The sequence below is a fragment of the Phascolarctos cinereus genome, unplaced genomic scaffold, assembly GCF_003287225.1.
Source record: "Phascolarctos cinereus isolate Bilbo 61053 unplaced genomic scaffold, phaCin_HiC Scaffold_3;HRSCAF=262, whole genome shotgun sequence".
In the NCBI taxonomy this organism is placed as follows: domain Eukaryota; kingdom Metazoa; phylum Chordata; class Mammalia; order Diprotodontia; family Phascolarctidae; genus Phascolarctos; species Phascolarctos cinereus.
Window position 1 is genome coordinate 38464503 of NW_027555736.1, and position 23988 is coordinate 38488490.

The 23988-nt window shown below is 35.5% G+C and overlaps 1 protein-coding gene across 3 annotated transcripts in view; it reads left to right on the forward strand.

Moving 5' to 3' along the window:
• GRID1 (glutamate ionotropic receptor delta type subunit 1) overlaps nt 1–23988 on the forward strand; it is a 1087219-nt gene that overhangs the window by 1040917 nt on the left and 22314 nt on the right. The gene's annotated exons all lie outside the window — the stretch shown is intronic.

The following is a 23988-nucleotide window of genomic DNA, read 5'->3' on the forward strand; positions in this document are numbered from 1 at the left end:
ATTGCCTATTTTAAAAATTCAAAAATTTTAAAAATCAGGCCAATCAACCAAGTAAAACAAACAGATTAAAAAAAAAACTCATTAATGCTAGTCCTGTGGGAGCCTTAAAAAAGTTATGGCACTTTTTATTCACACAGACAATTAAAGCCAATAGTTTCAGAGCAAGTTATGATCTGCATTGGTAAAGAAGTTTCTTCATTGGGATACACAAACACACACACACACATATATACTATGTGTATATATATATATATATATATATATGTATATATATATACATACACACACATACACACGTATATACATATATATACATATATACATATATATACATATATACATATATACATATATATATGCTAGATAGATAGATATACAGATAGAGAAAGAGAGACAGACAGAGACAGAGGGATAGAAAGAGACAAAGAGACAGAGAGGGAGGGAGGGAGGGAGACAGACAGACAGACAGACTGACTCTGAAATATCTCGGTACAGTTTTATCCTAAAACCACAGTAAGTTTTAACCTAAAATCGCACTAAGATACTTTTGGGACACACTTTATGATGAAACCGTAGGTCTAGTCCCCCCAAAAAAAGAATACTAAGGGAACAGTAATTAATAATCACCTCTATTTAAATTGAACATAAGAATTAACAAAGTTCTATAATCTACATTATCTTTTCTGATTCTCGTAACAAGCCTATGAGATTAATGCTGTAAGCATTACTATCTTCACTTTATGGATGAAGAAGTTGAGACTGATATAAATAAAATTTGCCACTGAAGTGATTTTCCTAAAGTGCAAGTTCTACTGTCACCTCTCCTATCCTCTCTATCATTTCCAGGATCAAATACAAAATCCTCTGTTTAGAATTCAAAGCCCTTCATTATCTAATGTCCTACTTCCTATTTTACTTTATTTCATATATATGAATATGTATATGTACATATATATGTGTGTGTATATACACACACACACACACACACACACACACACACGCACTTATACTTTCTATTTCTACATTCCTAGAAACTCAGGAGTGCATAAAATATATGTATAGTATTATAAAATATTAATATTTCATCTTTTTATATTTTATTTTTAATTGATAGAATAAAACCAGCATTTTCATAATATAGTGCAATATAAAAGATGATTATACATTAAACTGCAAATCTATGATGCACAACTTGCTATTTCATTCAAATATACAACAACATCATCATGTAAATTCATTTTGTTTCTCCCCTCCTCTCCTGCCCTGGTGGCGGCTACCATGGACACAAATTTGTGTGTGTGTGTGTGTGTGTGTGTGTGTGTGTGTGTGTATGCTGTGTATGTAAAATTATTCTATGCATACTTCTATTTGTCAGTTCTTTCTCTGGATGCAGATAACATCTTTCTTCATTTGTCTTTTATAGTTAATTTGGGTATTTATAATAATCAAAATAATGTATTCACTCAAAATCCTTCTTAAAACAATATTACTGTTATTATAAACAATATTCTCTTGGTTCTGCTCATTTCACTCTTCATAGTTTCATGAAGTCTTTCCATGTTTTTTTTTCTAAAATCACTGAGCTCATCATTTCTTAAAGCACATATAGTAGTTTTCTATTACAAGCATATACCACAACTTGTTCATCCATTCCTCAATTGATAGGCATTCCTGCAAATTCCAGTTCTTTGCCACCACAAAGACAGCTGTTATGAACATCTTAGAACACCTAGATTCTTTTCCTTTTTCCCTAAATATATTTGTAAATGGAATGGACCAAGTAGGGGATCAAAGGATATAGGTAGTTCAATAATTCTTTGGGCATAATTACAGATTGCTCTTGAAAATGATTGAATCAGTTCACAATTACACCAACAATGAATTAGTGTCCCACTTCTTCCACACACCCTTCAATATTTGTCGCTTTCCCATTCTAACATTTTAGCCAACCTGGTAGGCATAAAATGATATCTCAATGTTGTTTTAATTTGCATTGCTCTAATCAATAATGATTTAGAGCATTTTTTTATTTGACTATAGATTGTTTTGATTCACCAGAAAACTGCCTGTTCATATTCTTTGACCATTTATCAATTGTGCAATGAATCATATTCTCATTGATTTGACAAATTTATTTATACATTTCATATGTGAGAACTTTATCTGACAAACTGTCTATAAAAATCCCCCCCCAAAATTTTTTGCTTTCCTTCTGATCATGGCTACATTTGTTTTATTTGTACAAAAACTTTTTAAAATTTAATGCAACACAAATTATCCATTTTACAGCTAATTTTGCTCTCTATCTCTTGTTTATGCACAAATTGTTCACCTATCTATAAGTCTGCCAGGTACTATGTTCTATGTTCTTTTAATTTTCTTGTAAAATCTCTCTTTATATCTAGTTCATGAATCAATTTTGACCTTATCTTGGTAAATGTTGTAAGATATTGATATATGCCTCGTTCTGTCACACTGCTTTTCAAATTTTCCAACAATTTTTTACCAAATAATGAGTTTTTATCCCCAAATCTCGTCTTTGCACTTGTCAAATACAATGTTATGTTTATTTGATGCTGCAAATTGTGTATCTACTCTAACCCATTGATCTACCTTTCTATTTCTTAGCTAGTGCCAGATATCTTGATAATTACCATCTTAATAATATAGTTTAAGATCTAGTACTTGCTAAACCTCCTTTCTTTACATTTTTTAATGATTTCCTTTGATATTCTTGACTTTTTGTTTATCCAAATGAATTTTGTTATTTTTTTCTAATTCGGTAAAAAAATGGATAATTTAATTGGGATAGTGTTAAATATATACATGCTTGTTTAAGACCACAGAATTACAGGTTTAAAGTTAAATGGGGCCTTTTGTTTCATCTTGTCAAACTCCTTCATTCATCAATAAGAAAACTGAATATTGAAGAGGTTAAATGACTTGCCCAAGACAACCCAGGTAGTAAGTGAAAGAGTGATGGCCCTGTGAGTCAGAGGCTTTGGGTTCAAATCTCACCTTTGATACACCCTGTGTAACCTTGGGCAAGTCACTTTATTTCCCTGTACCTCAGATTCCTCATGTCAATGAAGGGGTTGGACCAGAAGCCATCTGAATCTCATTCTAGCTCCATCTCCATGATTCTATAACTTCTAAGTCCAAATCCAGCCTTCCTTCAACTTAACTACAGACAACCAGGTGGTACAGTGGATAAGGTGCTGGGCTAAGCCCTGGGTGGGTCACACACAAGATAATAATAGGAAAATGGGAATAATAATAGCATCTACCTCATACCATTGTTGTGAGAATCAAATGAGATAATAATTGTAAAGTGTCAGACGCAGTACCTGACACATAGTAAATGCTGTATAAATGCATATTTCCTTTCCCCCTTCCCATTCCACTATGTGCTACAGACTCCTTAAATACAACCAATAAGTGTAAGAGACAGAATTCAAATACAGGCTTTTCTATTGCAAGTTGAAAACCCTATCTAGTATAACTTTCTACCTCAGAGAGTAGACCAAAGGTGCCCTATAGAAGATGGTAAAAGATACAAATATACTTTGTTATAAAAGGACACATCCCCTATTTCACCTTGTGGAATTTTACCCAAAGTTGATGCGGTAGATAGAATACCAGTCCTGGAGGCAGAAAGACCTGAGTTCATATCTGGCCTCAGACACTAGCCGTGTGGCCCTGAGCCAGTCACTTAACCCTGTTTGCCTTAGTTTCCTCATCTGTAAAGCGATCTGAAGAAAGAAAGAGTAAACCCCTCCAGTATTTCTGCCAAGAAAACCCCAAATGGGGTCATGAAGAGTCAGACATGACTTAAAAACAACTTAACACATGCTTGCCTTGTCAAGATTAAGGAATCCACATTAAGACTGCAAACACCAAAGGAAATGAAAGAAGGCATATTGCTGACTTTGAGATTTGAATGGCCCCACAAGCAGTGTTCCTAGGTAAAACTGGAAGGACTTCATTATCTCAGTCTATGAGAGGAAAATCTTAGAACTCTACAAAAATTCTATCTGTCATATCATCATCATCATAGTCATCATCATAATCGTCATCACAGTTGTTATCATCATCATCATAGTCATCATCATCATCATCAGCAGCAGCAGCATCATCATCATCATCATCATCATCATCATCATTATCATCATTCATAGTCCAATATTCTGGATTGTCGAGATTGTGTTGGATGGTGATTATGGTGCCCTTTGTTTTATCCCTACCTCTTCAATAAGCGTCCTCTATTCTAACAATGCTTTCATTCAAACCATTGATTTTAAAAAATATAACAAAATCAAGATCTCTTGTTCTACTAGAAACCTCCCTTTGGGCTCAGTTATTCAACCAGTTTTCACTCACCTAACTGTATTCTCATCTAAGATAGTCCATGTCTCTCCATTTTTTCCACAAGTGAAGTATAAGAGAGTATCAAATGCTTTGCTACACTCTACATAGAGGTTGGCTATGTTATTCATCCAGCCTGATAACTGTATTACAAAAAAGAGTAATTATCTTTTTGCTGAGCCCTTTCTGGCTTTTAGTGATGACTTAGTATCATTTTTAGTGATCCTTTCTAAATATGTAGGCAGAAACCCTTTAATTAGAGGTTTGGAAACTTTGCCAGCACTATGTGTATGTGGGGAGAGTGAGTGTGTGCATGTGGGTGGCAGGGTTTGGGAGTGGGTATGGGTATGGCCGTATGGATGGGTGGGTGGGCATGTGTGCATGCACATGTGAGTGACAGTAAGGGTGTCCTATAGGAAGGAGTGTGTGTGTGTGTGTATCTGTGTATATGTGTGTTTGTGTTTGTGTGTGTATATATGTTTCTGAGTGATGCAGGTTGCAGAAGACATGGTCACTAGTTCTTGCCTGTCAAAAGGAATCGTTTTCCTCCAAGCCAGCTTTTTGCCCATTCTTTTTCTCCTAACAGTGGTTGTTAAATTTGATAGAACAAAACCAGGCTGTTGACTGCTGTTCCTTGTTCTCACAACAGATAGCTTTTACTACTCCTGGCAGAATGCTTGTCTGTAATAGATCTCATAGCAAAGCCTTAACTGAATCTCTCTGACATCCAGCAGATGAATGTTGAATATCCAGCACTAGGGCTGCCTGTAGGTCAGGTTAGAGGAAAGAGAAATTAACTGATTTCATGGATGAGGAAAAATCTGATTTTAAATGTCTAATTTATCAACCATTGGCCCAAAGTTCTCTACAACCCAATGTAAACTCTGAAGTCTGTCACCCAGAATCTGAGCACCATTAGAATACAAGATCACTGAGGACAGAGACTGCGTTTTTGCCTTTCTTAGTGTCCTCAGTGCTTAGCACAGTGCTTGGTACAGAGTAAGCACTTAATAAATGATTGTTGACATGACACTGGTATCTAGACCAGGTCCGTTAGCCTGCCACTGAGCATCCTTTCCTGTTTCTCCTGTGACCCGTGGCAACTAACCGTCATCAGTCTGTCTGTAGTTACCTTTAGTTGGAAAATGAGCCACTAAAAACTTTTCTACAGCCTGAAGAAGTTTAGCTTATTTTAATTGTAGCTCTTACCTACTGCCAAGGTGTGCAGGTCTAATGTAGACATTTTTAAACTATTGAGACAGAGGATATGTTTCCTAATGGGAAACATTCTAAGGACATGAATATTTGGATATATCAGGAACCATTTAAAGTGACTAGTATCTTACCTATGTAGAAGATTATAAAGTGACTAGCTTTTCCAGGATCTTTCTTGGCTTATGAATATCTGTTGGAGTCCTGGAATACTCACATTTTTAAACTATTTCCTAGTATGTCCACCTAGACCAAATGAGCATGATATTTATTTTTTTTAATTTAGTATTTTATTTTTCCCAATAACCTATGAACGTGATTTTTAACATTTGTTCTTAAAACTTTGAGTTTCAGATTCTTTCCCTTCCTACCTTCCCACCACCACCCCTTGAAAGGGCAGACAATTACATATAGGCTATACATGTGTAGTCATGCAAAACATTTCCATACTGTTCATGTTGTGAAGGAAGACATAGAAAAAAAAACTGAAGAAAAATAGAGTTTTAAAAAAAAAGTATGTTTCAATCTGCATTCAGACACCATCAGTTCTTTGTCTGGGGATAGATAGCATTTTTGATCATAAGTCCTTCACAGTTGTCTTGGATTGTTGTATTGCTGAGAATAGCTAAGTCATTCATAGCTAATCACCTTACAATATTGCTGTTTCTTTGTACACAGTACATTTTATTTTGCATCAGTCCATGCAAGTCTTTCCAGGTTTTTCTGAGAGCATCCTGCTTATCATTTCTTATAGCAAAATAGTATTCCATCACAATTTGTTCAGCCATTCCCAAAATGAGGGGCATACATTCTATTTCCAATTCTTTGCCACCAGAAAAAAGCTGCCATAAATATTTTTGTACATATAGTTCCTTTTCTTTTCATTTTTGCCTCACTTTAGATACAGATCTAGTAGTGATATTGCTAGATCAAAGGGTATGCATGGTTTTATAGCCCTTTGGGCATATTTCCAAATTATTCTACAGAATGGTTGAATCAGTTCACAGCTCTACTAACAGTGCATTAATGTCTCATTTTTCCTACATCCCCTGCAGCATTTGTCATTTTTCTTTTCTGTCCTATCAGCCAATCTAATAGGTATAAGGGAATACCTCATAATTGTTTTGATTTGCATTTCTACAATCAACAGTGAATTAGAGTATTTTTTCAAATGGCTATAGATAGCTTTGATTACTTCATCTGAAAACTGATTATATCTTTTGATCATTTGTTAATTGGGGAATGACTGGTTTTTTTTAATATAAATTTGACTCAGTTCTCTATATGTTTGAGAAATGAGGCCTTTAACAGAGAAACTTCCTTCATTTTTTTTCACTTACTATTTCTAACTATATTTCCCTCCATCCTACCACCCTATTTATTCTATTCTCTTTTCTTTCACCCTGTCTCTCTCTAAAAGTGTTTTGTTTCTGACTATTTCCTCCCCAATCTGTACTCCCTTCTATCACCCCCCACTTCTCTTACTTCCTTTCCCTCCTACTTTCTTGTACGTAGGGTAATATAGATTTCTATACCCAATTAAGTCTGTATATTATTCTTTCCTTAAGCCAATTCTGATTAGAGTGATACACTTTCTTTCCCTTCCACGTCCCCCATCTTGACCTTCACTATAAAAAGCCTTTCCTTGCCTTTTATGTGAGATAATTTACCCCATTCTACCTCTTCCCTTCTCCCAGTACTTTCCTCTCCCAACTCTTAATTTTATTTTTTTTAGATATCATCCCTTCATATTCAACTCACACCTCTACCCTCTGCCTATATATACTCCTTCTAACTACCCTAATAATGAGAAGGTTCTTATGAGTTACAAGTATCATCTTCCCATATAGAAATGTAAACAATTTAACCTTATTAAGTCCGTTATGACTTGCCTTTACTGTTTAGCTTTCTATGCTTCTCTTGAGTCCTGCATTTCAATGTCAAATTTTTCTATTCACCTCTATCATTTTCATTAAGAATGCTTAAAAGTAATCTATTTTATTGATTATCTATTTTACCCTGGAACAATTATGCTCAGTTTTGCTGGGTAGTTGATTGTTGGTTATAATCGAAGCTCCTTTGCCTTCCAGAATATGATATTGTAAGCCCTCTCATCCTTTAATGCAGAAACTGTTAGATCTTGAGTTATCCTGATTGTGGCTCCACAATACTTTAATTATTTCTTTCTGGCTGCTTGCAATATTTCCTCCTTGATCTGGGAGCTCTGAAATCTGGCTATAATGTTCCTGGGAGTTTTCATTTTTGGATCTCTTTTAGGAGGTGATTAGTGGATTCTTTCAATTTCTATTTTACTTTCTGGTTCTAGAATATCAGGGCAATTTTCCTTGATAATTTCTTGAAAGATGATGTCTAGGCTCTTTTTTTGATCATGGCTCTCAGGTAATCCAATAATTTTTAAATTATCTTTCCTGGATCTGTTTTCCAGATTACTTATTTTTTCAATGAGATATTTCACACTGTCTTCTATATTTTTTTCATTTTTTTGGTTTTGTTTTATTGATTCTTGATTTCTCAAAACTCCATTAGCTTCCATTTGCTCAATTCTAATTTTTAAGGAACTGTTTTCATCAGTGAACTTTTGTATCTACTTTTTCATTTGACCAATTCTGCTTTTCAAGGCTTTCTTCTCCTCATTAGCTTTTTCCTACCTCTTGTACCAGTTGGCCTAGTCTGTTTTTTATGGTGCTACTTTCATCAGTATTTTTTTTTTTGGTGTGTGTGTCTCCTTTATCAACTATTGACTTTTTTTTCATGATTTTCTTGCATCACTCTTATTTCTCTTCCCATTTTTTCCCTCCACCTCTCTTACTTGATGTTCAAAATCCTTTTTGAGCTCTTCTATGACCTGAGATCAATTGGTATTTTTCTTTGAGTCCTTGGATATAGTAGCTTTGATTTTGTCATTTTCTTCTGAGTGAATGTTTTGATCTTCCTTGTCACCATAGCAACTTTCTATGATTAGTAATTTTTTTTCTGTTTGCTCTTTTTTTCCAGCCTATTTCTTGACATTTAACTCTTTGTTAAAGTGAGGCTTTGCTTCTGGGGTGTTGAGTGCACTGTCTAAAGCTTTAGGGGTTTTGGGCAGCTGTTATCAGAAATACTTGTAGCGACCAGTAAGTTTTCAGTTCTTCTTTCTTTCTTATTCTTTCTGGTCTTTGAATGACCACAAGCATTCTTTTCTGCCCTGGAACTGTGATGAGGGTCCTCCCTCCACTGAGGCCACAAGCTCTGGTATGCTAGTGCTCCTCCTTGCCCTGGGACTGTCGCATGGGACCGCAAGCTAGATCCAAGTATGGCAAAATAACAACATTCTGCCTCAGTGCTTTAGCAAGGAGACTGCTGTAATCTCCTTGTGCCAAGTTGTTTGACCTTACTGTCTGTGAGCTGAGAGCTCCAGAAGCAGCCACTGCCACTGATCCATCAGTGACTGTTTAGACATGCTTCTGGCTTGCTGTGGCTTGCTCCTGCACTGGACTGTGTTCCACTCTTACCCAGGTGTGACAGAACTTTCCTGCTAACCTTCTAAGTTGTTCTTGACTGGAAAATTATTTCACTCCATGCTTTTGTGGGTTTTTCCATTCTGGGAATTATTTTATAGCATTATTTAAAGGTTTTCAGAGGAGATTTGGGGGAGAACTCAGGCCTGTTGCTGCCTTTTCTCCACCATCTTGGCTCCAACTCTCAATTAGTAATCCTTCACTAGTGTGATATTTCCCCCACATTTATATGGTCGAGAAAATAATCAGAGATTTGTTAAGTTATCTTGGCTCACACAACAAATCATGAACTTGAATTTCTACCCTCTTATTCCCCCACCCCTGCTACCCACCTTTCTAAGTGTCAGCACAGTGGATTCATGATGAGGAATTAGCCAGTGCTCCTTTCAACATACTGACTACTCTCTTCAACTTAGAGTGACATTTAGCTTCATGGAGCTTTCTTTTGTGATGACTTTGCATATCTTTCACTGTTCCCATCTAGAAATCATAAATGTCTGGCACTAAGACATAAAAAAGTGGCATGTTCAAGAACAGCACATTTGATTTTGTAAGAACCAGGGCATAGTGTGTACTAAAGATTCCGGTCAATTTTTACTTGATTTAAGCGGACCCATTTCCTTTCTCTCTGAACATCATACAAAGAGTGGAAGTGTACCCAGGTTTAAATTTTATTTCAGCATGACATGTCCTTTTAGAATTGCACAAATAGCTCTGTCTGATTGTCATGTTGGTTTACAATGTGGATTTGAAATGCCTTCAAGTCAGACGAGTCAAATACTGGGTCATAAGTCAACATTTAGCAGAAGAAGTGGGATATTAATGGGATGAAATTTGAAATCTTTGAAGCTAGAAGTGGTGTTCCAACAGAAAGAAAAAAAATTCAGATTGTCACCTATGTCCCCACCTTCCCTTATGGAAGAAGAGAGGTCGGTGTTACTGTGGTAACACAAGATTATAGCACTGAGGATTTCTGAAACTTGATTGTCTTGAGTAATTAAATGTGTTCACCAGGGCTGAAACAGAATGGATGTCATAATGCATAGCATTGGTCAATAAGATGTATACTCCAATGAAGTTGAGTATGGGCCATCCCCATTGCAGGAAAACAAACAAACAAACAAAAATGAGTCTTACTGATTAGGCCTTTGGATGCAATCAGTATATAATACATCTATCCTGTGATTTTCAAACATAAGTACACAGAATCCCAGAATCAGCAGGGATCGGACCTGCCATCTAGTTCCTTCATACTTGAACTGCAATCCCCAATGCAACATAACTAAAACATACTTGAAAATATTCAATAAGGAGAAACTGTTATCCTTCTCAAGATTGTCCATTATATTATTGGAAAGGTGGCATGGTAGATAGAGTTCTGGGCCTGAAGTAAGGAAGACTCATCTTTCTAAGATCAAATCTGTCCTCAAACACTTACTCAGCTGAATGACCCTGGCCAAGTCACTTAACCTCAGTTTACCTCAGTTTCCTCCTCTGTAAACTGAGCTGGAGAAGGAAATGGCAAATCACTCTATTATCTTTGCCAATTAAATCCCAAATGGAGCCATGAACAGCTAGACTCTACTAAATAAGTTTTAGGAACCTTTTCATAATGAGAATAAGGATAGGCAGTAGACCTGTGATTCAGTTTGTACAGGAAGAAACTTCATTGACTAATGCAGGTTGGCACCTTCTCTTTAATTTATAATCTTAGAAAGTTGCCAAGGATGCTCAGTGGTTAAGTAATTTGCTTAGGATGATATAGTCAGTAAATATCAGAAGAAGACATGTATCTTCCTGGTTTTGAGCCCAGCTCTGTAGCCACTAAGTCAATCTGTCTCTTGCTATCTTCCCTACAAAAAGCTGAAATTCACCATTCAGCCATTTCCTCCCATTGCTCCTAGGTCTATGCTCTGACATCAAGGTCTAATCTCTCTTCCACATGAAATCCCTTTAAATAGCTGAAGATGACTATAATGTCGGTATTGTTTTCTTTTTTTCCCTAAAATATCCCAATATCCTTCAAATTTTCTTCATATTTCAAAGTCTATAGAAATTTCACCAGTTTAGTTTGATGCAATAGTTTGTGTCACATCTTGACAATGGCCTTCTTAAAATATGGCACCCAAAACTGAACAGAAGTGCCCAAAGCAGAGTACATTGGGAGCACTATCCCTGTAGTCTTGGATAGCATATTTTTTCTAATGCAAAATTATAGTATTAGACTTTTTTTTGCCTATCAGGTTATACTGTTGACTCATTTTGTTTCTAGTTCTATAAAACCCTGACATCATTGTCATATGAGTCATCTAGCTATGCATCTTACATCTTTTATTTGTCAAGATTTTTTAAACAAGTGTGTAACTTGCCATTTATCCCTATTAATTTTATTTTATTATAATTCAGCTATGATTTAAATTGTTGAGATCATTGGATCCTGGTTCTGTCATCCAATATGTGACAAATTTCTTTCCATCTCTTGACCCCCCTAGATTAATGTATTCTACAGATTTGGCAAGATTGCTTTCCATATCTTCACTTAAGGCATTGATAATTGAATGTCACGAGGGCAAGGATTGATACTGAGGGTAGGAGTTGGTGGAATAAATTATTTGTGATTTACCTCCAGGTTGACAGTATATATACTCAAACTAGAACTAAGTGCACAGAGAGATGCAGCAAGACAATCATTTGGGGCTGGCCACAGATTACAAAAACAAACAGAAAAATAATAACAACAAGCAAAACTAAACTAAACAAGACTGAATGAAAGGCATTTCCTCACACACAGGGCACATACTGGCTCTGGACTTTGCAAGTTAATGTAGCCTCTCAGTGCCTCAGGAAATTCCCCAAGAGTATAAGCTACAGAATATTTGTTTTTCCTACATTAGTATGAGTATCTTCACGAGGAGTTCCCTATATGGAAAAAATCACAGATCCAAAACAACAATAACAACAAAATCTTTTCCTACTTATCCACAAGAATAACATGAGGAACTTTATTAAACACTCTACTGAAATCTAATTAGGATTTATCCATAACATTTTGATCTACCAATCCAGTTAACCTTTTAAAACTAGAAATGCTGTCAGTTTGGCATGAACTATAGTTGATGAAACCATACTGGTTCTTACTTATTTCTACTTCCTTTTCTAAATGTTCATAAACCATCCCTCCAATATACAATGCATACTTTTTTTGTTAAGAATTGAAATCAGACTTACCAATCTTTAGTTATCTTCCTTTTTCATTGAAAATCAGAATATTTTTCTTTTTCAAGGGATTATATTTTTTTCTTTGAAAAGCAGAACAATTTCCCTCTACAAGTTTTATGGATTATCTTTTAAGGATCGTTTAAAAGGCACTGACAATGGATCAGTAATTATGTCTGGTTATTCTTTCAGTAACCTAGGGTAGAATTTTCCAAGGTTGTTGATTTGGACTTGTCAATAGCTTCCAGGTCTTATATGTCTATCTCTTCATTTACTTTGAATTTCAATTGCAAATTAAAAAATCTTTGTTCTATTCCCATTCTCCTATCCCCATTCAGAGATTATTCTCCTTGGAAAAGAAAAAAAAATGAAGTATGAAGTGACTACTCTCTCACTGTTCTTATTTATCATTATCCCATCTGTCCTGAGAAGAAGTTCTGTCTCTTATTTAATCTTTATTTCTTGTATCTAACATGACTAAAAGGCCATTTCCACCCCTTTTTGCCATTCTTAGCACTCATCATGGGTCTAAAGTCATTCTGAACTTATGCTCTGAGGGGATGATTCCTTTTCCTCCATTTCTTTGTTTTTAGTACCAAATTCTGTCCCTTTCTCTAGCTACTCCCATAGGAATTGATAAGGCAAGGAACACATTACCTATAATACTTGTGAAGACATGCAAAAATATTTCCACATTTGTTACTGTTCAGCAGTTTCAGTCATGTCTGACTCTTTGTGACCCCATTTGGGACTTGTGACCCCACATGGGCACAGATATTGGAGTGGTTTGCCATTTCTTTCTCCAGCTCACTTTACAGATGAGGAAACTGAGACAAACAGGGTTAAGTGACTTGCCTAGGGTCACACAGCTAGTAAGTGTCTTGGGCCAGATTTGAACTTAGGAAAGTGAGTTCCTGACTCCAGGCATGACACTCTATCCACTGCTCCGCCTAAATATTAACCATGTTGGGAAAAAATGAAGAAAGAAAGCTTCCAACTGGACTGAGAATTCATCAGTATTTTCTCTGAAGGTAGATAGCATTTTTTATCATGAGAACTTTGGAATTGTCACTAATCATTGTATTGATTACAGTAGCTAAGTCTTTTTGCAGTTGACTATTGGTAAAATATTGCTATTGTTCAGTTGTGTCCAAATCTTTGGGACCACATGCACCATAACTGTAAGTTGGGTTTTCTTGGCAAAAATATTAAAATGTCATTTCTTTATCCAGTACACATAGTGGATCTTTTTTGTCATGCAATCAGATGTTAAGTGATTTGCCCAGGGTCACATAGCTAGGAAGTGTCTGAGGCTGGATTTTAACTCAGGTCTTCTTGACTCCAGTCTCAGTGCTCTATCCACTGAATCACCAAATACCTATATGATGTTCTCCTGATTCTGTTCATTTCACTTTGCATCAGTATTTATACGGTTTCCTATGCTTTTCTGAAAACATCTCTTTAATCATTTTGTTCAACACATAATAGTATTTTATCACAATCATATACAACAACTTTTTCAGCCAGTCCCCAGTTGATGGGTATTCCCTCAATTTCTAACTCTTTGCCACCACAAAAAGAGCTCATATAAATATATTTTGCAGAAATAGGTCCTTTTCCCTTTTCTTTGATCTCTTTGATATGCAAACCTAGCAGTGTTATTATTGAGTCGAAGAATATGCTGTTTTATAGCTTTTGGGATATAGATCCAAATTGATCTCCAGAATGCTTCAACCAGTTCAGGACACAGCCAACATCATGTTAGGGTACCCATTCTTCCACATCCCCACAAGCATTCGTCATCTTATTTTCTAAGATACTAACCAACTTGATAGGTGTGAGGTGTTGCCTTGAAGTTATTTTACTTTTCATTACTCCAATTATTAATTATTTTGAGCATTTTTATATGACTATGAATAGCTTTATTTCCTCTTCTAAAAACTGCCTGTTCATATTATTTGGCCATTTTTGACTAAGTAATCTCCCTCTCTCCTCTCTCTCTCTCTCTCTCTCTCTCTCTCTCTCTCTCTCTCTCTCTCTCTCTCTTACAAATTAGGCTCAATTCCCCATATATTTGAGAAATGAAACCTTTATCACAGAAACCTGCTGTAATTTCCCCCCTCAATTTCCTGTTTTCCTTCTAATTTTGGTTTGCTTTGTTTTTGTTTGTGTAAAAGCTTTTTAGATGTCATGGAATCAAAGTTATCCATTATATTTTCTGTGATCCTTTCTATCTCTTATATGGTCCTTTGTATGTATATCTGACAGGATGCTTTCCTATGCTCCCTTAATTTGTATTATATCACCCTTTATGTCTAAATCATGTACCCATTTTGTCTTTTATTGGTATATGGTCTGGGGTGTTGGTATATCCCTAGTTTCTGAGAGACAACTTTCTAGTTTCCCAAGAAGTTTTTGTTGAATACTGACTTCTTACCTCAACCGCTTGGGTCTTTGGATTTATCAAACACTAGGTTACTATGGTCATTTACTTCTGTATATTGTGTGCTTAATTTATTCCATTGATCAACCATTGTTACTTATCCAGCACCAGAATATTTTATGATTATTGCTGGTACTGCTGGTACTACTGGGCTTCCTTCCTTCAGTTTTAAAAATTTATTCCTCTTTTTTGTTCTTGCAGATGAATTTTATTATTATTTTTCTATTTCTACAAAACAATTCTTTGATAGTCTGATTGTTATGGCACTGAATAAGTGAAGTAATTTAGGTAGTATTACCATTTTTATTATGTTGGAGCAATTAATATTTCTCCAATTATTTAAGTTATCCTTTATTTGTGTAAAAGTATTTTTGTAATTGTAATTTGTAAATTATATTGTTCCTGTGCGTATCTTGCCAGATATATCTCCAAGCATTTTATACCATTTGAAGTTATTTTAAATGGTATTTCTCTTTCTATCTCTTCCTATTGGATTTTGTTGGCAGTATATGGAAATACTCCTGATTTATGTAGATTTGTTCTATATCCTACAACTTTACTGAAGTTGTTAATTGTTCCAACAAGTTTTTTAGCTGATTGTCTCAGGTTCTATAAATATGCAATCATACCATCTGCAAAGGGTGATCATTGCCTATTAGTATTCCTTCAATTCTTTTTCTTGTATTATTGCTATAGCTAGCATTTTTCAGCATGATATGGAGTAGTAGTGGTGATAATGGACATCCTTGCTTCAGTTCTGATTTTATTGGGAAGACACCTAGTTTATCTCCATTATGGATAATGCTTGCTCTTGGTTTTAGATGGATACTACTTGTCATTTTAAGAAAGGTTCCATTTATTCCTGTGCTTTCTAGTGTTTTAAATAGGAATGGGTGTTATATATTGTCAAAAGCTTTCTCTGCATCTCTTCATATAATCATACGATTTTTGTTTGTTTTTATTAATGATATGGTCAATTATGCCTATACTTTTGCTGATATTGAACCAGCTCTGGGCACTGTCCTTGAAATATCATGGTCCTGTTTTTATGTTCATCCTCTGTCATGAGTATTTTATTCCACATTCTATATATGTTTCAAAAATCCAAGTTGATTAATGAGCTTCCTAGATGGCCATATTGGCCTCTCCTTTTCCTTTCTCATTTAAAGTGTTCTTATTGTGTTGTTTTTATTCTTAATGACTTTCCACATGACCTGAGGTCACTTCACCTTTAGAATTTTAGAGCTTTCGCTCTTATTTAATCCTTTCTCTAAAAACTTGAAATCTGCCCTCCTAAAATGTAGTATGTATGCTAGATAATGCCTAAATTTCTTATTTGGGATTACTTTCCCCAAAATGTCCCATCATTTTCACTTCAGTAACCAATTTCTCATTTTTAGTCAATCAACAAACATATTAAATTCCAACTATTTTATAGGCACCGTGCTAGAAAGAACCTTTTTACATTTGAAAAGAATGCCTTCCCTTGAGGAAATATTACACACATATGTATATATCATTGTTATTATATTAAACCATTTCAACATAAAGTATAATATTATTATGTATTTTTTGTTGAGAGGCATTAATAGCTAAAGCAATAAACATCTCATGAAATAATTGGTATTTTAAACTAAGCTTTGAAAAGAATTAGGAATTCTAACAGATGAGAGTAAAATACGTTCCAAAACTGGGAGATAATATGTACAAAGGCAAAAAAGATGAAAAATAGAATGTTGTGTTTGAGGAAGAGTCAGTTTGTTTGGATCCCAGATTATGAAGAGAAGTAATATATGAGCCTAGAAAGGTAGGCTAGGCTTCAGTTTTGAAGAACTTTAAATGCTGAAAGGAGGAATTTGTATTTAGTTCTAGTGATAATTAAACATCACCAAAGTTTATTTAATAGAAGAGAGATATGGTTAGAGTGCCTTTGAATGCTTTAGATAAATCACTTTGACAGTTGTGTGGAGAGTAGAATAGAGTGAGGAAATATTTAAAGCATGTAAATCATAAAGTCATTGAAATAGTCCAGGATGATGAGGGCCTGAAATAAGGCAGTGGCTACTTAATTGGAGTTAAAGGTAATGATGAAAGTTTCATGGTGGTAGAAGCAATACGTCTTCCAACTAATGGAATTTTAGTGAGGAAGAGTAAAGGATGAAAGATAAATCATAAGTTGCAAAGGCAGGAAATAGGAAACATAATGGGTTTGGAGTGGAGACACTGTACTCCACTCTTAACATTGAGTTTAAGACTCTTATAGGACTTTGGGTTGGAAATGTCCAATAGTCAGTGGATGTTTCAAGACTTGAACTCTGCAGAGAAACTAGTACTCCATCCATAAACATGGGAGTCAGCAGTTCAGACATACTAATTGAACCGAGAGAGCTGATGAGATCCCTGAGAGAGTATATAAAGAGAAGTGGATAGGACAGATTTTGGGGGTTTATGCTGACAGTTGAGAACATGATACGAATGTACCAAAGAGTTCCAAGGAGCAGTCATGAAGGTAGAGGGAGAATTAAGGGAAAACACTGATTAAAACTCAAGAGGATAGAGAATGCACTAGAAGAAGGTGGTCAGTTATGGCCAAAGCACCACAGGCATGAAGGATAAAGAATGAGAAAGTACCTTTAATTTTGCAAATAAGAGATTAATAGTGAGTGTGAAGTCAGAGAATGGATGACGGGAGATTGAGAATCTAGTCCCAGAAAGCAATTCCTCTATCTCTGGCTATCCCTTTTAAAGGAATGTTACTCTGCTTTTGGTAGAGAGGAGGTAAATTATAATTACTATGAAATTCTATCTCCGTGTAAGCTTATGATCTGTTTATTATCTTCCTATCTATTTTCTTCTGTTCAAGTAGTATGTAGTATGTTCCACTGATAGTTTTGCTTCTATATCCCTTACTTGACCCCAGTACAAATACTTTGCAATATACATCACCACATGGGCTCCCAAATTACCTCACATAAAATATATTAACCTAATTCATCATTGCTTGCATTAATTCTTATCCGTTTTAATAAGGTATACCTTTATAAGCCTCATTGCAATCACATGTGCCATTTCCTGAAGTCTCTCCAATTCCTATAAGTTCAAATTTATTTTCTTTAATTAGAATCTCCCTGCTGATTGTCTGTGCCATATATATTTTAATTTACAAACTCCCTACTGACCGACTTTGGTATTTGTGTGTGTGTGTGTGTGTGTGTGTGTGTGTGTGTGTGTGTGTGTGTTGCAATGCATAGAGTACTTAGTCTGGATTCAGGAAGACCTGAATTCAAATTCAGCCTAAGATTTCAGTAGGTATGTAACTTTGGGAAAGTCACTTAACCTCTTTTTGCCTCAGTTTCCTCAGCTGTAAAATGGGGATAATAATAGCTCTTATCTCCCTGGGTTGTTGAGAGTATCAAAAGAGATAATTATAAAGGATTCGTCATAGGGTCTGGCATGTAGATGTTATAGATGTTATTATTATTCCTACTACTATATTATATAATAGGTTGTACTACTACCACTACTACTACTACTACTACTACTACTACTACTACTACTACTGCTACTACCACCACCACCACCACCACCACCACTACTGCTACTACTACTACTACCACCACTACCACTACTACTACTTCTTACATTTTAATTGCTACTCACATGGCAGATATATGAAGACATTTTCTCTTTTTCCCTCCGTTTTCAATTTAAATTACTCTTGGTGAGATTCCAAATGTGGCAACAGAGTATAAATTCCCTGACCTTTGTCAACAATAATAGTAACAAATAACAATTAATTTATATGGAACTGTATTATTGGTAAAATACTTTAAATGTCTTAAGTTGTTTGATACAACAACCTTGTAATGTAGCCACACATGCTATTTGGAAGATGAAGAACTAAGGCTCAGAGAAGGTATCTTACCTATGGTCACATAGCTAATTAATGTCAGACTAGTGACTGGAACTCATAACTCTAAGCCCAGCATATATTATATCATGCTGCCTCTTCTGTTAGGTTGTGCTTTATCTCTGGCCTGGAAACCATAGTTCCTCTATTATTTCACCAACCCATAAATGCAAATTCCATTCCATTCAATTCAATTAAAAAGACTATCAATTTATAACTGGAAGAACATTAGAGGTAATCTAGTCCATGCCCCGCTTTTTACAGATAGATAAAATGAGGTCCAGAGAAGTTTAATGACACACCCAGACTCACACAGCTAGTAAATGAATGAGGTAGAATTTAAACCTAGATCTTCTTGACTCAAATGAAAGCACCCTTATCCATTATACCACACTGCCTCTAATTTAATTAGGCATATGATGATTTGAAACTTACTGTGGGCAAAGCATTCTGCTAGATGCTGGGGATATAAATAATTCCTGTTTTTCATAAGTTTATATTCTACCGGAAAACATAACATGTAAAGAGATAAGTTAAAATAAAATAATTTGAGGCAAAAGAGAGTTCTAACGGATAATGGTATCATGGTTCTCAGACACCAATGTTTTAGCCAGCTATTCACTTGCTAAATATATATTTTGCCTCTGAAAATCCTTATTTTTAATTGATAATGGATAGATGATCCATTGATGGTGATAGAGATACAGGTGGAGAGATAGAGATAAGCAGAATATTTCTTCAGCACTGAACATATGTCAAGCCTCTGATAAGTTGTGGGAATACAAATACAAGAAAAACAATATTCCAACCTCAAGGATCTTACCTTCCAATGACAGAAGACAGTACATAAGGTGGAATAAGAAAGGTTTCTGATGAAGATGCAGAGTCCACAGAGTGAAGACGTAAGCAAGGACTGAATTGAATTTATATCAGGCACCTCATGAAATCTGGGTCCTAAGACTCACCAATTTGAAGAGAAGGCCACAGGACAGCAACATCCATCTCCAGAAGAAGGAGGCTGTGAGACAAAAGGTGGAAAAGTCCAGAGACTGAAGAGAGGAGACAGGATTGAATATATAGCAATTAAAATCCTCCCTCTACCCCAAAGTTTTTCAGGCTCTCATCTAAGACTTTCTTACACTTAGCAATGCTTTCTTGTTCCTTCTTATATTTTCACATACCCCTATATGAACCAGCAGGAGAGGCCTGTGTTCATTAGGTTTGACATTTTATATCGATTGCAATTTTGACCTTCAGGATAATTTGGTGAAACAGTATGAAATGATGCCTTGCAAGATAACAGCAATATAGAAGGAAACTTGGAGACCATCTACTCCAGAGGGCTCATTTTTACAAACGAGAACACTGAAGTCACCAGAGATTCAGTAAGTTACCCAAAAACTGAAAGAATTTTAACCCAGATCCTTCAACTTGAAACTCAGCATTCTTGCCAGGGCAGCAAATTAAAGGTTGTGATCCTTGACATTTCTCAGAGGAAATTAATTCTCTAGTGGGCATTGTTTCCTGATGAAGAAACCTACATTGATGACATATTTCAAAAGTACTAACCCATGCCTAGGAGCCCTGTGTATTTGCATTACACTGCACCATCCATCTGTTATGCCAGGCTCAGTGTAGTTACCAGACCCAGTAATATATCCCTTAAATAATTAGAAACAAGCAAACAAACAAAATATGGTAAATAATATTTTTCTTTTTAAAATCTAACATCATCAAACAATATAAAAACAAGAAGGACTTTGAAACCCTGTCTAGTCCTATGTAGTTTCATTATTATCTCAAAACCCAATCTGTACCTGACCAAAAATCACATCAGAGGATCTTAATAATTTGCCACCCAGTACTAAATTGAATACTGCTAATGAGGGACCTGTTATCTCTAGTGAATAGCCATTTTGCTTTTATATATAGTTTAATTCAATTTTACTTTGTTTTCTCAAATAATAAGCATTTATTTTCTCCTCCCATCCTTACCCTTGAAAATAACAAACACATAACCCCAGTAGCCAATATGCATACTCAAGCAAAACTAATTCCCATAATGGCCATGTCCAAAAATATGAGCCTCATTCTGCATTTTTTATCCCTCACTTCTCTGTTGGGAATATTTAATTGTTTTCTTTTTATATTTGTATCCCATGGCATTTAGCACTGCGCCTGGAACATAGTAAATATGTAATAAATGCTTGTTGTTTGTTTGCTTTCTTGATTGATTATACTGAGCTAAAATCTGCCTTGCATCTCTTGGCCATTGCATGATCTCTGTGTTCGAGTAAAGCTGTCCATGACAAGAAGCTGTTTCACCTTACGCTTCTCTATTCAGATAAATTATTTCATATTGTGCCAAGTTAAGTAGCTTTCATTCTTCCCTGGTGGCCTGCATCCAACTATGGCTGGCATCTCAACATTGGTACCCAGCAGTAATGGCAGAAGCTCAATCAGTTAATACCAGCCTGAAACAATGTGGATGAAAAATCTTCAAAATGTCTGTTTAGTGCAAATCAAGGAAGAACAAGTAGTTAAAGACATCCATTTCTAAGGAAACTTCCATCAGGTCACTAATTTTTTGTCCTTTTTAGTAATCTCTGTGGGCTTCCCAGAAATCAGCTCAGAGTCTGCCTGCCCCTTCTTCTCACCACTATTTCTTCTCTCCTTTACATTCTACCCTTGAAAATGGAAAGAAAATAGAAAAGCAATAATGAGTGCTTGTAGAAAAAAAATGGCAGTTGAGCCAAGACACTCTTTTTGTGATGCCTGGTAATTCTTACTCTGAATCCTTTCAGAAGCTCATCTCCATGAACTGGTTACTAAATGCTTATCTATTCCTGGTAATGGGTTAGTCACTATTGCAAAGTGTGGGTTACAAGGACCTACCATCAAAGAATTTAGGTCTCAGGTCAGGTCATAGAAAAATAGGTTTGAACTAGAAAGGACTTCATAGGCCATCTAATTCAACCCCTTATAAATGAAGAAATTGAAACTCAGAAGGGGTAGTGACTTAGCCAGGGTTATGTAGGCCATTCTCTAGACTTACTGTATTTGTCAAACACACAAAAAAAGATTTCTCTTAAAACCTTAGAAGGGCCTAACAAAACAAAATACCAAAGACAGCCTCCATCCTTGTCAAGAATCAAATTCCTACTTTGAATCTAAAGAATTGTATAATCTAAGATATAAGTCAGAGCTCAGAGGCCACCCGGCACAAGAAATTTAAGATTCAAACCCTAATTCTTTATTTACAAATCATGTGGCTTTCCCTTTCTGTGACAAATCCTATGCTCCCAATCGTGGTAGATCTGTGGTTTGAGAATGTCTTTTCAGCCACATTATACCAACTACATGGTCTGAATTCATCTAAAGGTACTGTGTTAGCATGGAAGGGTAAAGATGAATACAGGGGTAACTTACACTATCTACTTAACAGGGTTGTGAGGGAAGTGATTTGAGAAGTGTAAAATCATGTATAAATGTGACTTGCTTTTGTTCTCATTTTCTATTTGTTGGAATTTCAGATTGAAATAATCTGGGAACAAGTCATCATCCTACTGCTTCTTTATTTTAATTCCAGTGGTATTATTATTTATTATTATTATTATTATTATTATTATTATTATTATTATTATCACAGTATATTATAATAAAAACGATAGCTAGACTTAGGGACAGGAAGATCCATCCCATTCCTGGCACATACTGACTATATAATCCTGCAAAAGTCACTTAATGTAATCTCACACTGCTCTAGGAAATTGTCTTAGACAAGGTATTGACACCATGGACTACTTTGTCAGTGTAATGAATCCTATGATCTGCATCTTCAATATTATTTCATTGTTTTCATTAAAATTGAAAAAAAACCCTTAAGTTACAGGTTAGAGAAAATAAAGACATATTTTTACCTTTCAAATTCATAGACTCCCTCCCCCTTCCCTTGCCAAACTTATGACAGGCAGGGTCAAGACTTCTTGAACTAAGAGTCAGGAACCCCTGCTTAAGACTGTATACTTCAGAGAATTTGCAAACCTCTATGGATAGAAGGAATTTTTTTTTCTTATCAGGGAGTTCCTTAGATCAAGAAATTACAGGTACAGTCCTTATGCTGAGCCCTGTGATTAGTTCTTATTATTACTATTATCATTATTTTGCTATGGGTTAGTTAATCAGAGTACCTTATGTTTAATTCTCACCTTTGAAAGTACAAAGAACCTGATCTCAGCAGAATAAGAAAAAGGGAATGGCAGGAATAACTGGGGTTGTGGGGATTGTATGATTTTGACAGCTCCTGATAGGATAGGAGAGGTCTTTTACTGGATGTTAGACTGACTGGTAGAAGGAGTAGATTCACCTAAAGTAATGTTTGAAAAGGGAAAGTAAGGTAAAGAGGGGAAAAGACTAGCTTCACCTGTTGATAATTCTTTTTTTTTTTACTAAGATTAAATATGATTTATAGTTATTCATAATTTTATAGGTTTACAGATTTGGAGCTGAGTTGTTATCAGTCATTTTTCAGTCATGCCCAAATCTTTATCCCATATGGGGTTTTCTTGGCAAAGATGCTGACTGGTTTGGCACTTCCTTCTCCAGCTTACTTTACAGAAGAGGAAACTGAAACAGAGTTAAGTGACTTGCCTAAGGTTACACAGCTAGTAATATCTGAGGCAAGATTTGAACTCAAGAAGATGTGTCTTTCTGACTCCAGACATGTCACTCTATCCACTTCACCATCTACTTGCTCTCAGAGCTGAAAGCAATCATTTAATCTAAGCCTCTCATTTTACAAATAAGGAAACTGAGTATCAGAAAGATTAAATAAAATGCCCAATGTCACACCAGAAGAATGAAACGTGGCCAAGATTCAAACCCTCAGTTTCCTCAGATGTAAAATGGTAGCAAAAGAAAGTTAATAATAATGACAAGAGCTTATGTTCATATGGTGATTTGGGGCTTAAAAAGCACTGTCCTTATAACATCTTAATATTGTTTTAGAGCTTTAGTGTTCATTTCCAGATGGTATGGTAAAGGGAAAGAGTTAGAGGAGACATTAACTCCCCTTCCCTCCTTTTCTTTCCTTTTCCATGGACTTTATTCCTGAGTATTTTCCTCATTAGGATATTCTTTATATTGATGAAAGCAGAGGTTTAATTTCTAAATGAGAACTGGTAGATCCAAAGTCCTACATTTAGTATCTTACTCCAGGAGGTTATATAATGGAGAAAATGTTAGGCCATTTATGAAGGGAAGGACCTTGGTTGTCTAGTTGAAGATATTCCTCACTAGGCAGAATCTACTTGTGTTCCTCATAT